The following is a 14,865-nucleotide window of genomic DNA, read 5'->3' on the forward strand; positions in this document are numbered from 1 at the left end:
CGAAATCGTTGAATTTTTTCAAAATTTATGATTCTTTTTGTCAATTTTCAAAAGACAATGGTCTACTGTCAACAAATGAACGACCGACTGAGGTAGAAAAGAATCGACAGAGCGAGCAAGCCTGCCTATTGATGGAGGGATCGAGCGAACCTTCGTTTTAATAAGCGTGCCCAACTTGCGTCAGCATGGACAACTGGCGCTTAAGGTGCCCTATTGGAGGTTCCAGCAGTCCCTGCCCACAAAACAGTAGTCACAAGGTTGTTATCCGTGTCTGTTGTGTGACTATGTCACTTCGATTGCCCAATGGGTAATTTAACAAATAATCTATCCAATAACTTTCTATTATGGAATCCCGAAAAAATAAGTTTGAAGGTGTAAATCAGAACATTTATTATTGCCACTTCAGTGGCTAACTTGTGACTGTCGGTGCTTCCTTTCCCGTGACAAGGTACCTTCATGCTTTTGATCTCCCTCTAGAAGTCCAATCAAGGTGAAATGCATGACCACAGAACTGCTGAACGATGTACTCTGGCTAGCATGCAACAACAATTTACTCCCTCCCTTCTCAAATATAAGTCTTTTTAGATATTCCAACAAGTGACAATATACGGAGTAAAATGGGTGAATCTACACTCTAAAATATGTCTACATACATCCGTATGTTGTAGTCTATTTGAAATATCTAAAAAGACTTACATTTAAGAACGGAGCGAGTATATACGTATGCTTCTTCGGGATACCATTCCCACTGTTGTGGTACGATAGGGACCTCTTCACCTTCACTTCCATTTGACTCATGTGAGATTTTGGAGGAAATCAAAATTCAAGGTCATGTTCCACTGGAAGTAATTTTTAGTGTTCCCATGTTGCATAACAGAACACCCATGAGAGATTTTATTGCAGTCGAACACCCCATTTAGCCCACTCGTGCAATACCTGCCCATTTCCTTCCCGTGAACGTCGCCTGCCCCATGTCTACTTAAATTAGGAGTCATCCTACGTGGAGTATGCTGCTAAGGCAGCTAGACAAATCATAACATAATTTTGAAGGAAGACAGACGGTAGAAAGCGACGTTGTTCGCTTTACCACCAAAAATGACTCGCATACCCCACTGAGCCAGCAAGTAGCACCATTTTCTTAGGCTCCCAAATCGGCTGATTAATTATTTCCATCGGAACCAGCGCGTGTAAGCTTGTAGCATGTAGTGCAGCTGATAGAATGGATGCCTTTGTAGGTCATGTGCTGTCAAGAAAATACATAATGTTTCTTTAGAGTCCAATTTTTTCATATAAAATGATATGTAACTATATCTATACATCTATATCTATATCTATACCTACTAATAAAGTAAGGTGCGTTTCGCCAATATTTTCATCCGTTCACCGCCAATGTTCTTTTTTATCTGAGGTGGTACTAAATTCTTATGCGTTCGTTTGCTAGGAAAAAAAAAAGGTTTTTTCAGAATTTCATATGTGGGCCGTGCGATGTGGCCCAGCAAAGCCGGCCCACTTTTTTTCTGGCCAACCTGCTGTCAAATAGTCAGAGGTTTGTACAGGACAACAATTAATGGGCTGGCCCAATTTTTGTTGTTTTACTTTGAAAATATTCAGAATTACAAAATTTTGTTGCTATTTTGACAAATATTCTGAACTTGAAAGAAGTTTCCCATTTTATTTTATTTTTCAAAATTGTTCGAGATTTCTAAAAATAAAATGGCATTTAAAATTATCCAAATTTGATAAATATTCTTGGTTTAATGTAATTTTAAAAATTGAAAATAATGTTCGCGTATAAAGCATAATCATTTTCAACAAATTCCATGAATTTTCAATACATGTTCCCTTTAAAAAAATGTTGACAAATTCAAATAATGTCCATGTATAAAAAAAGTAGGTGTTTTCAAAAAATGTTATTTGCATTTTTTCTGAACGTGTATATAATTTTCAAAAACCTGTTCAGAATTGCAAAACTGATTCATGTTTTCTACAATATTCAGAAACTTTATACCTTAAAATCTCCTCCATTGAAAGGAAAAGTAGATTGAATAATTCATGGCCTTTTCTCGCGTACAATGACGTAACAAAACTCTTAAATGACCTCAATCAATGAATGTAAACATAGTGGATTGATTACTCCACACGAGCGAAACCAAGTAGCTAGATGTTCCTTTTTTCACGTGCACACATGGTTTTGCTTGCAGATATAGTTCTGACGAACTATAAATGCATATCATTTTTTCTCCCGTCGCAATGCACGGGCATATGTGCTAGTACTAATAAAGGAAGGTGAGTTTCTTTTATTTTTTTATCCGTTCACCCATATTATTTTTCTTGACTTTGATATTTTTCTTAATATCCGAGGTAGTACTATCTGTTTCTTCAACGATGTGTTTTATTTTCCTGTACGTTGCTCGATTGGGCCTTCGCATGGCTACTTCCCCTGCTCAATTGGGCCTCTGGTTGTGCCTGCATCGATGCTCAAAATTGTGTGTCACATACTGACGCGGAGGTGAACGGCTGAGGTCGGCGGTGCTTATCGTCAAGAGATGACAAAGGCAGCGCGGAGCTGGCGACGGGGTGAGACGCGAGAGCAACCAAGAGGAGGCCGGCGGAGGGCGCAGGTCGCCGACGCCACGACCTACAGGAGGTGAAGGTGGCGCTTTGGTCATGGAGGCACGGCCAAAGAAGGCCACGCGAGAGCCGGCGACAGGGCTGGCGGCGCTCGGGACGACCGGCAGCAAGTTTGTGATATGTTTTCTTCTCCCGGGCATCAACGACATCTCCGGAGGAGTAGATCGGGAATCAACGACATCTCCTGAGGAGTAGATGAACGAGATGTTGTGGTTGGCCGATAGCGGTTGTGATATGTTTTCTTCTCCCGTTGCAACGCACGGACATTTTTGCTAGTTATATTTAACGGGAAGTCCACATATAATGTAACAACACATGTATACTGAAAATGTAATTCCTTCAGTGTTTCTCTTTGCACTTTGCATATCTGCCTGGCTTGCCATCTTGAATAGTGAAGTGAGACGAGTTCTGAAATTGTTAGCAGCAAAACTTCCACGCTGTGTACTTTTTTATACAATATATTTGCCTTTTTATTTTTTTCTCCAAAACCTTAGCAGCACCTTGTTCTTCGTTAAACATAATATATATCATTTTATATGAAAAAATTCGGCTCTAAAGTAACAATAATCTTAGCAGCACCTTGATAATACTCCTGTTGTCCCAAATTGCTTGAAATTCTAACTTTTATAATAAGTTACCCGAAGAAAAAACCTTTTGTCATAAGTTAAACTTTAAGTTTGACCAAGTATATGAGAAAATAATATTTACAATATGAAATATATACAGTATGAGAATATATTTTATGATGAAGCCCAGGAAACAAATTCGGGGTTGTACATGTCAGTATATTCTTTTCATAGACATGGTCAAACTTACAGAAGATTGACTAAGATCAAAGCTAGAACTTGAAGTAATTTGAAGTAGAGAGAGTATGGGCTTTTGTCAAAAGAAAAAGTTTCTCCGACTAGTAAAATATGTACCATCTATGGTGTATCTCTGCACAACTAGCAATGCAACAATACCGTAGGATTAACTGATTATCACTACATTGATAACATGTGTGTAACTACTCCTATTGTCCATGTTCCTATTCGTACACTCATAACATTTTTCTAGAATCTGAGGATAACCACCCAGCTTCTGCATCATTTTGATGCACACAACCAATCTTATACTCGTCACAAAAATGCATTTTCTTGTTCAAAACATGTTTGGAGTTTGCTTGAACATGCCTTCATGGTTGAAACCGTTAAACTTCTTTTTAGTGATTTGGTACAACAATGACGGTGCACTTTTGTCTTCCTTCTTTAGGAGGCGTTGCTTTGAGGATCGATTTTGCAGCCTGGGTGCTGTAAATGGTGGGGAGTGAAGATGAAGACCGTTTTTGCATGTCTGATGCAAGCTATGACCGTCAATTGACAGTTTTCTTTTCTCCTTTTTAAGATATTAGGGATGTGTGCACACTCAAGGAGACAACATGTCTTTGACGTCATGTTGTTTCACAAGCCAGGAGCATTTTGTATCAACATTCATTTCTTTCTACATTCATTTTTAAGACAACCGCTTTTCTACATTGATGACTAACTCTAACCGTTTCCATGGAAGTGCACAACAAAGATGTTGCTAACCGTTTGTGGTTGACAAACTTTATGCGTAGCGCAAGACAACACAGTGTGAGCACCAGAACTCGTCACATGGAAACGATCTAGCAATAGGGCACAGAGTCCACACCGGCCATATGGGACGAGATCAAGACTCACACAGATCAGATATATGCATGACAAGGAGATATATGCATGACAAATGAGGGAGCTCTGTGCCACTGATGTGATATGTACAGCTCCCCATCTATATATCTTTCCTCGGAGATATCATTTCATCACCGCATCGAAATTTCTGCATCATATTGTCCATCTTCTCTAAATTTAGCTACTGTGAGATTTTGGAGGAGACCAAATCCAGACTCATGCTTCAGTTTGCTTTTATCTTATGGCTCCTGGAATAAAAGCAAGATTAATTCAAAAACTTGTATGGACTTAAACACCCAGTCCTGGTTACCCTCTATTGAGCACTATGCAGTCCAGAAATGTTGATAAGCCCCCTGCTGCTCTCCGCCATATGTATTTAACAAGGTTGCAGTTTCAGGTGCAGTTGTGTTGTGATCTTGTATACCTCGCTAGATAACAACACATCACAAGCGCCGCTTGATTTGCAGTAGTGGGAGTACTTGTTTTTTTGTTTTCTAGCAACGTGGTATCTCTTGGCTATTGACTTTAAACGTGCATTGCCGCTGTCACGAGGTAATTGAAAGAAAAACGACATGTACACCTTGAATTGTTTGGAATGTATGCTTTTCCTAATAAATTGACTTTCAAAGAGATAAATAGTGTAATAGAGAAACAATTGTTTTTGGCAAAACAAAAAAAAAATAATTTTCATAACTCCATCTTTTAAAAATAAATTTGCATGGTGATGATAATTTTGCACATGTTGCAGTTCAACGTGGCACATCTCTCTCGGGTAAACTTAACTGAAAAGGCTTTCACCCCGCTTTTCTCATGTACTCCCTCCGTCCCAAAATTCTTGTCTTATATTTTTCTAGATACGGATGTATCTAATATTAAAATATGACTTGATACATCCTTATTTAGACAAATTAAAGAGAAGAATTTTGGGACGAAGGGAGTAACTTTCTTTCTCTCTGTCGGTGAAATGGTGACCAGAACTGGACGTGGATCCTCTGACTTAGCAATCCCTGCCATACCCTGCTTTGAGTCACTGACAGGTTGGCCCCATGCTCTATAGGACCCATGTGTCAGTGACTCAAAGGTAGGCTAGCCCACAGCAGTGGATCCTCATCCACCAGAACTATGGAGTACAGTAGCATTGAGTGCTCTATATATATGGGGGAAAAGTACCCTTGACCCGACGCATTACAATTCTTCGTAAGTTCCTATACAGAAAAGCTGACATGGCAACCAAGGATAAACTGATAAATTTATCTACATAAGTATGCTAGAGGACTAAAAAAATCTAAAATGTTCCTTGTATTGGTTTTTGAGTTCGAAGCCCTAAAGAGGTTCTTGTATTTTTTATTTTATTTTTTGCACATGTACACAGACTTAATAAAATACCCAGTCCTACTACTCTCTATTGAGCACTACGACGGTGAGAATGCTCAAAAGTTCCTTGATAGATAGCAGTGCTCAATCCACTGAAGTTGATCAAGCCCATGCTGCTCTTAAACCCCTTTTTTTGGCGAGTCCTCTCAAAGCTATATGAGCTAGTGACCATATAATCACTAAAAGTCGTACATGTAGATCGTATTCAGTATATTCTTTTAGTACAGTGATCAAAATAAGCTTTTGACCAAAGTTCAACGACCAAGAATGCATTTTACGCTTTTTAAAAAAATTGTAAGAATTTATAATTCATATTGCGGGTGCCATCTGCCATTGGCTTGGGATGCGACGGGAGCCAGAATCCGACCGTCCAAGCGCCAAGGGGACCAGCTTTCCCTCGCTGACAGGTGGGTTTAGTTTTCCGGAGAGAGAACTAGGCTGCGTTGATTGGTATATGACATGTTGACATTTTGACTTGTCAACTAAGCTCTAATATAGAGCTACACCAGGAGCTAGTGACGTATAATAATTGCTAAAAAATACTCCCCCCGTCTCATAATATAATAACGTTTTAATGTCAAAAACATTCTTATATTATGGGACCGAGGGAGTACTTTTTTAATAAAAATATAAGATGTTTTTTTAGTGTTGCACACGCATAATAAATGTCTTATATATCGTATTCTTGACAGTCACCAAACTGAGCATTCGACCCAGGTTCATCGACCAAGAAAGCATTTTACTCAGTCGGCTACATTAGGATTAGGATTAAGAGGAAAGTTCGCTTTTCTTTCCTTGGAAGAAAGAAAAGCGACTCGCCACCGCCAGGAGTGTCCATCGTTGCTGCCCTCCGGCGACTCCCCTCCGTCGACGACCTCGGTCGTCGGTGGTGAAGGGGGTCGACAAATCCAAGTGTGTGTCTCGTTTTTAGACTCATAGTTTAGGTTTTTAGACGGTTTATCGTCGTGCCTTCGGCGGCGGCAATGACGGCGCTGAATAAAGATTCTTCATATCCTCCTCCACCGAGACGATCAGTACTATAGTTGGGGATGGATTTGAAAATCAGTCTGTTCAAGTAATTAAGGATGGCGTGGAGGCGGCAACATCCTCTTGGTGCACATGTGTCCTCGGGCTCCGTCGTCTTGACAGCGCTTGCTCCAGCGCCGACGCGAAGCTTGGGAGGTAGTCCAGGAGCGGATGCAGATTGTGGTCTGCATGACGGCATCTGGAAGATGGTGGATCGTGCACTGGGTTCGTGGTTCGTGGATGGCGGGTATGGTTTTCTCCCCCAACGTCTTAGTCTTATGAGGGTGCCAACTCTGGAGTTCGATGACGTGTCCGGGATGTTGCCTCGATCTGATTCGTTTGACGGTAATACTGGAAAATTTGTATCGTTTACTGCCTTCCTTTGACTGTTTCTAATTTTCAAGCAAATATGTCCCTGCTGCAAACTTGTTGTGAAATACTCTTCAGTTTATACCTGTCACTGCAAATTGTTTATATTATCATCTCACTTGCTGAACTCTGCAGTAGTACTGTGTGTAAAGGTCAGATACAAACATCTCGGAGTAACATGAATATAACCTTCAGGAAACTCAAATAGTTACATAACTGACCTTTATCTTCAATGCATTTGATCTAATGCAGTGATGTTATTGTAGAAATTGTATACTTGTAGTACACATACTTTGTCCTCTACTAGACAGAGTGTATCTAGCATGCTTATTCAATTCACTCATATAGTACCTTACTGAGCAACATGCAGGATATATTACGGAAGCGAACTGATGAAGGAGTAGGGATCTGGAGGAATGGGGATTGCAACTGCTCCATCAAGAATTTGTGTCACCTTCAGCATGTTGGGTCGCATGGTCGGGCCCTCCTGGAGGCACCATAGTGCTACTGATAGAAATCTTTCGACCTTCTTAATGTTGAAGATCGCGTCATCGTCACCCTCCACCAGCAAGTCGAACCTCCGACACCTATAGCAGTCATTTGCCCAGTAAGTCAGTATCGTCTACTCTTCATCAACTACCTCCAAATCACATTTCTTCTGCAGCACACAAGCTCGAGTAGGATCACTCCAAAGTTGTAGACATCGACCTTGGCAGTGATCCCGATGTTCTTGAACCACTCTAGGGCGACATATCCTCAAGTACCTCTAATACCGGTGTTTGTCCTTGTCTGATTTCTCAAGAGAAGCTTCGCTAGGCCAAAGTCTGAAATCTTTGCGACAAGGTTGTCGTCAAGAAGAATGTTCTGTGGCTTTATGTCACAATGGATGATTTGTGTGCTACACTCTTTTATGCAAGTAGAGCAACCCTCTTGCCACCCCAAGTGCGATATGAACCCGTGTGTTCCAATTTGGCCGGACGTCGTTAAATAGAAGCCGGTTGAGTGAGCCATTGGTCATGAACTCATAAACTAGCAGTCTTTCAGTTCCTTCATTGCAGAAACCAATTAGCCGGACCAGATTCTTGTGGAACGTTTGTCCAATGGTTTGGACTTCTACCCTAAACTCCTTTTCAGTTTCTTCTTGGAGCTTGTCGATCTTCTTGACAGCGATGTGGGTCTAGAGATCATCTTGCAACTCACCCTTGTACACAACATCAGAGGCACCTCTACCGAGGACCTCATGGAAACCACTGGTTGCTCTCTCCAGCTCATAGTAAGTGAAGGTCTTCAGGGGCAACTGAGTTGTACTTGAGGCTTGGAACAGCGGACCATTCTTCTTTTGGGTGATATGACAGTAAGTACCAAACACCAGAATAGAGATGAGGAGGAAGTTCACCAATATGGAACAACCAAGAAACAGGGAACTCCCAAGGATCCAATACTTTTTGTCCTGCTTCCATTTTTTGGAGGCAGTACTGAGTACTACAGACTCTGAATTGTTGCTACTTGGCACCTTGAGAAGGGAGCTTCTTTTTCCAACATGTGCTTGTGCTTTCACTATATACTGATACTGCTCGTAATCAGATAGTGGCCAATCTACACCAGAAATTGGTCTCGGCTCAAATTGTGCCAGTGCTGCGGCCTCATCCAAGTCGCAGCTTTGCGGCTGAAAATCTTGTTTGCATCCTTTGTACCTCCTCTCCTCATCAAAGAACTTGTACCGTGGTGGGCAGACACAACTTACTATCTGGTTCTTGGTGCCATCGAAGGTGCGGTAACTATTGAACCCACATACGCCACTGCCAACAGCTGTAACTACTGCATGGCAGATATTTTGGGGAAGTAAGCTCACTGCACTCCACATCTCACCAATGAACACACTGTACTTTGGATTCTTTGGGTATACATATTGCCGGAAAACACCATCTGAGTCAAGTGTAGCACGGTGGAAGTAGTCTACCATAGATCCTAGCACACCTGATGTGATGTTGATCTGAGTACCATTTGTTAGGAGGAAGTATACTCTGCCAGTTTCATTGAACACCAGCTGTGAGCCATTCCCGGCTGTCTCGGTGGACCAATAAAAACGATGCTTGAAGCCGGAGGGCTCAGCAACGAATAGAAGGCAAGGTTTCCATCACTTTGCACATGCAGGAGAAACCGACCATTGGAATAGCCGGTGGTGTCAAGTCGAGCACGGAGTGACTTGTTATGAGTCTGGTTACAAGGCAGAACCTGGATAGGCAGGATGGTGTCCGACGGCACATAAAAAGTCTGCCATTTTGTCTTGCCGTCTGCACCAACGAGCACAAAGTTGCCACTATCGCGCATTCTGGCGGAGGCCACACCAGTTACCTGGGGATTCCAGACCTCCACACTGGAGGAGTCACGAAGCGAGAGTGCTCCATCTATGGTGAGTTGGAGGATAGAGCCAGATGATACCTATACCTCCGATGGATCTTGGTCCATAATCTTGGCATACCAAGCGACCGTCTTGTCGCTGATCTTGTTGAACCAGATGGCGAGGAGGTAGAAGGAGGCATTTCCCTCAACGGGTCGGAAGCCGAAAGCAAAGTCGCCAGAGGGTGAGAGCCATGACGATGTTGGCCCCTGGGGTGCCAATGTGGATCCCAGGGTGATGTTTCTCTGAGCTTGGGTGGATGAGGGGAACAATAGTGGCAGCAACAGCACAGGCAAGAGGAGCAGAGATGCCATTATATTGTTCCTTCTTCCTAGTGAGGATGAGCGATGCCAAACTTATGCACTTATGCTTTTCCAAATAAATGGCGTTTGATGGTCTTTTTCACTTTGGAATTCCACATGCCTGAAAAATCAGTTGCTTATGTGAGGTTGACAAACGCAATTCCAGGGGATGCATTGATATGTTTTTGTCCCATCGAAATCAGAAGTTAGTGCACCATAGGGATGATTTGCTGTATTTGGGACTTTTCCACGAAAATAGTGCGCATCCTTTTTAGAGGTAGTCACGCCTGACATGTGTGAGTTTGTGATTGCCTTCTGATTAGAGGTGACAATTGTTTCTCCAGTGCAGCGTCAAGGATAAGAAAAAGAGAGGAATAATGTTGCTTACCTTCTCCCGTGCAGAACGATAATTTTGTGGCAACACAATTTGTACATATCAAAGTTACACCTTCTCTGAACTACATTCTCTTTCAGATCAAGGGTGATGTTTTTCTGAGCTTGGGTGGATGGGCGGAACACTACTAGTAAAAACAGCTCAGACAATAAGAGCGGAGATACCATCTTTCCTTCTTCCTATATCACCAATGAGCGATGCCAAACTTATAGACTTATGCTCCTTCAGATAATTGGCATTTGACGGTCCTTTTCACCTTGGAATTCCACACGCCTGACTAATCAGGTACTTATCTGATGTTGCCACGCATATGGGGCATAACATGATTCCAGAGAATTCATGGAAAATTTTGTCGCGTCGGTCAGAAGTTAGTGCCCCATAGGTAGAATCGTTTTCTTTAGGGTAGTTCCAAGAATTCAATGCACATCCTTTTCGAAGTAGACATGCCCCTGACGGGTGTGAGCTTGTGATCGGTTTGCAGAGCTGCAAGTCTTTTTCCAGTCCACACTCCAGGACAAGTATAACAACGAGAACTAATGCTTCTTTCCTTTTCCTGTGCTAAGTGACATTCGTGTGGCAACGTAGATAGGTAGTACAGCTGAACTAAGGTATATCATATCTCAACTAATAATATTCATTTTTCCTTTCGCTGAAATGACTCTTATCCAATATGTTTCTTCGGCCTAGATTATTTTTTACATATAACCGTTGTTAATTATAAGAGATCGTTGCCTAATTTCATGGTGAAGGATGATAGGATATTGAAGATATGATATTACTAAGTGGTGGCTGCTGGCAATTCCAATTTCGTGGGGCAAATCAGGACCTTTAGTATTGCTTTCCATGGATAACTTGTGACTGTTCTCTTTTCCTTTGTCGTTATAACTTATAAGGTACATTCAATCTGAATTCTGCATTTTATTGTTTGCTCATGCATTACGGCATTCATTAATGAATGTATGGATCAGTTCGTTCAGAAATACTATATCGTCCCATCCATCTCATGCTTTTGGTCGCCACACCAATATAATAAGGTTCCCGTAAATATAGAAGTTGACTCAAGGTGAAGTGCATGATCACGACATGTTGAAATGATGTACTATAGCTGGCCTACCACAACTCTATATGTGTATGCTTCTTCAGGGATATCATGCCCATGTGAGATCTTGGAGAAAACCAAATCAAAACCCAAGTTCCAATGTAAACAACTCACCTTGTTCACAGTTGGAATTGGACCAAACAAAACCACAGAAAAATTATTCAGCTAGGCCGTACAGCGGTTTAGAGTGTGTTCTGCTTCTTAGTTCAATCCGCGGAGTCCGTGAGCTGATATGGGTTAGACATGTGTCCAGACCAACCAAATCATGCCAATCCGGTAAAATATCCCTAGAGACGTCAACCACTCATATCAGGCGGCAGATGGTTGGCGTGAGGGCATGTTGGACGTGGCTACAGCTCCAACGAGGGCTATGTTGCCGGGTAACCGCATAGTTGATAGTGTGGCGGCGATTGTGCTGGAAGCCTGGAGCCACTAAGATTTATGCCATAGTCATCTTACTTGCCTCTCTGTGACTGTTAGTTTGTTCTCCGTCATTCTTGCTGAGCAACTCATCCACTTCATCTAAAATGAGTTTATGCGCAATTCCCTGCCACTCTCCTAAAACCATCGTAGGTACATTTTATTAGGTTGTTTCGAGTTTTTTTCTACAGAAACAACGATGGCCCATTAGACTTGGTATTCATCACCAAAGTGTATATTGCTAATCAAGTGGGATCATACATGTGCGCAAATGAGGTGAATCTTCTTACAATTCTGGATTAACCTTATATCCAGTGCTGAACTTGTTTAAGAATGGCAAATATACAAGATGATCAATCTCTTTTTTGGACAAGTTGTAGTACGTACAACTTTGTTTCCTACACTGTAATTTGACCTGCAAGAATTAGTAGTAGCAGACTACCATGTGACAGTAATTGGGATGTTTAATAAGCAACCCAGTTCCATTATGTGTATCAGTACAACTGTTTGAAAGCCTTCTCTATTCCCAATTACTGATGATTGAGACATACTGAAACAATGGCATCAGAATTGTGCTTGTTCATGGAGCTTGACCTGAGTTTGTTCCACTCTCGTTCCTGTTTGTTTGTGCTAGAACCATGCTTGTTTGTTAGAGATTTTGTCATTGAAATAAATCAAAAAATAGTTTATGGTAGAAGTGCAGAAATCATTCGTGTCACTCGCGGCTACTGTATCAATTTATCAAGCATAGTTTCTTATGAAAGGTGCGGGTAAGATGAAAGGGGAAACTGTTTACGTGTTGAATGGCTTCCTCAGTGGTGTTTGTCCAATCGTTTATGCATTCGTATAACATTCCTACTGCAGTATTGTTTGGTCAGCATTTATGGCTTGCTCAGTGGTGTTTCTCTCTCTCTCTCTCTCTCTCTCTCTCTCTCTCATGTGCTTTATTTTTTCAAGTTGTTTGGTCAGCATTTCATGATCAGAACAAACCATTTGTTCTCCCCTACAATTTAAGGGCGTGTGTAAACATTGCAAATGCTATAATCTCATAAAGAAAATACAAAAAGTGAATAAATCATGAATGCCTCTCAATATGAATGCCTCTACTGGCTTTTCTTGCCAGACCAAATGAGATAACGGAATACACGGTACGTTCGATAGGCTAGAGATGTGCGGTAGTATATGCAATGTTCCACCCTAGTGTGCTTTCCTTGGTGAAACTTCTTATAAAAATGTGGTATTATTGCTTGTGTTACAATCCTCAAAAGTTTCATCCAACAGAACTTGCACTTTTTAGCAAAAAATCTTTTAGCTCCTTGACAACTTGACCTTCTCAATTTTCTTTCTTAGTACCACGGAGCTCAATATTGGACCTTTTAATAATAACAATCATTTTCTAGCATTTGGGGAGTACTTTTCATTGACTCACACAACCATGTGCTGGTATTCATCGAGAGACAAAAAGCTATATGGTAGTCTGCATGAAGAATCTTTACCAAAGGAGAGGTACAACTTAACATTATAGTTTCACAACAACACATAGTCAGCTAGAGCTCAATTGGCTCCTTCAATATTAAACAGTCAATTTTCTAACATGTGTGAAGTACTTTTCATTGACACACAAAACCGTGTGCTGGTATTCATGGAGAGACAAAAAGGGAAATGAAAGTCAATACAAAGGATCTTTACCAGAGGTGAGGTACAACTTATCATTATAGTTTCACAACAACCCATAGTCAGCTAGTCTAATATGTAGTCTAATATGATGACCATGCTAGATGTGCTAGTATTGACGAAAAAGGGTTTCCCCCCGCTTTGTATTACAAAGCAGCCAACCGATACAACCGACGATAGGGGCTGGGGCGGAAGCAGCACAAACACGCCCAAAAAGAAAAAAAAGAGAAAAAAGAAAGAGAAAAAAGAAAAGAAACAAATGCCGATAACGGCGGATCGACAAAAACGACGAAGCCTCGTGACTGCTGCGTCCACCGGAGATCACCCACCAAGCTCCGAGACTCCGAAGTTCCTGTACCCAACAACACCTCCAAGAAGGGACGCGGCGATGACGACGCTGCTGCCAAGGGTTTCCCCCGGTACACGGCAAGGAGAGAGGAAGGGTAGCCCCGACGCCCTCCAAGAAGGTCCGGCGGCACCCTCAGGCGCCACCGCGTCGGTGTCGTCCAAGCCAACAAAGATTTCTCCCGATCCCAGCCTCTCCCTCAGGCACTCCGGAGCTCGCCACCAGACCGACCACCACCCTGCGCCAACACGAACACGAAGCTTCCCACGCTGTCTCACCACAACACCGCGAAGATGGTCTGCACAACGAAGAAGAGGAGCCGGGACTAGAGCAACAGCACCATCGGCATACGGGAGGGCCCCACCTCCACCATCCACGACGGTAGCCGACCGGACGCCATGGCAGGAGCCTACCAGGCCCGTGGCCCCACAGGCCCGGCTGGGCCCTCAAAGGCCCGGACAGCTCCCGCCTCCGCGCAGCAGCTGGTACGCCGCCGGCGTCGCTGACCCAGTCCAAGCCGCTCCCCAGCCTCCTCATACAGAGAGCGTCGCAATTGCGCTGGAACCGACCCGCAAGGACCCAGAAGGAACCCTACGGGCCCAGATCTGGACCGGGGACGGCCCCCGGCCGGCCAGCACCACCGGACCACCCTGCCGCCAAGAGGCGGCACCACCAAGGCGAGCACCGCCGGCCTCCACACCAGGACGCCGGACCGCCACCGGCCGAAGCGCACCACCGCCGGCCATCACCGCCCGAGCAGGAGAGGACCGCGTGCGGGGAAGGGCAAGCCCACCGCCGCAAGCCTCACGCGGCCGAGGGCCGGGCGCAGGCTGACGGTGGCGGGGGAGGGATGCGTGCGGGGAGGCGCTGGAGGCACGCGGAGGCAGGGCCCCCGGCCGCCTCGCTCGGGGAGGCGGCGCGGGGGTACAGGGGCGAGGAGGGGGGAGGAGAAGGGGAACGGGGGAAGGAGGGGGCTGGCGGCGGCGGCGGGCTCCGGCCGCCGCGGTGGCGGCTCCGCGCGAGGGAGCCGGCGGCGGCGGCGGGGAACCCTAGGGACACCGAGGGAAGGATGGATGATGTGCTAGTATTCACACTAGTACATCGCCACAACTATTGTCATTACTTCACCTTACACCATGTT

The 14,865-nt window shown here is 43.6% G+C and overlaps 1 pseudogene; it reads right to left on the minus strand.

The window, feature by feature from the left end:
* Nucleotides 1-8,265: 8,265 nt before the first annotated feature.
* LOC123038874 (G-type lectin S-receptor-like serine/threonine-protein kinase LECRK1) lies at nucleotides 8,266-9,803 on the minus strand (annotated as a pseudogene).
* Nucleotides 9,804-14,865: the final 5,062 nt, after the last annotated feature.

Source organism: Triticum aestivum, chromosome 2B (genome assembly GCF_018294505.1).
Source record: "Triticum aestivum cultivar Chinese Spring chromosome 2B, IWGSC CS RefSeq v2.1, whole genome shotgun sequence".
NCBI lineage: Eukaryota > Viridiplantae > Streptophyta > Magnoliopsida > Poales > Poaceae > Triticum > Triticum aestivum.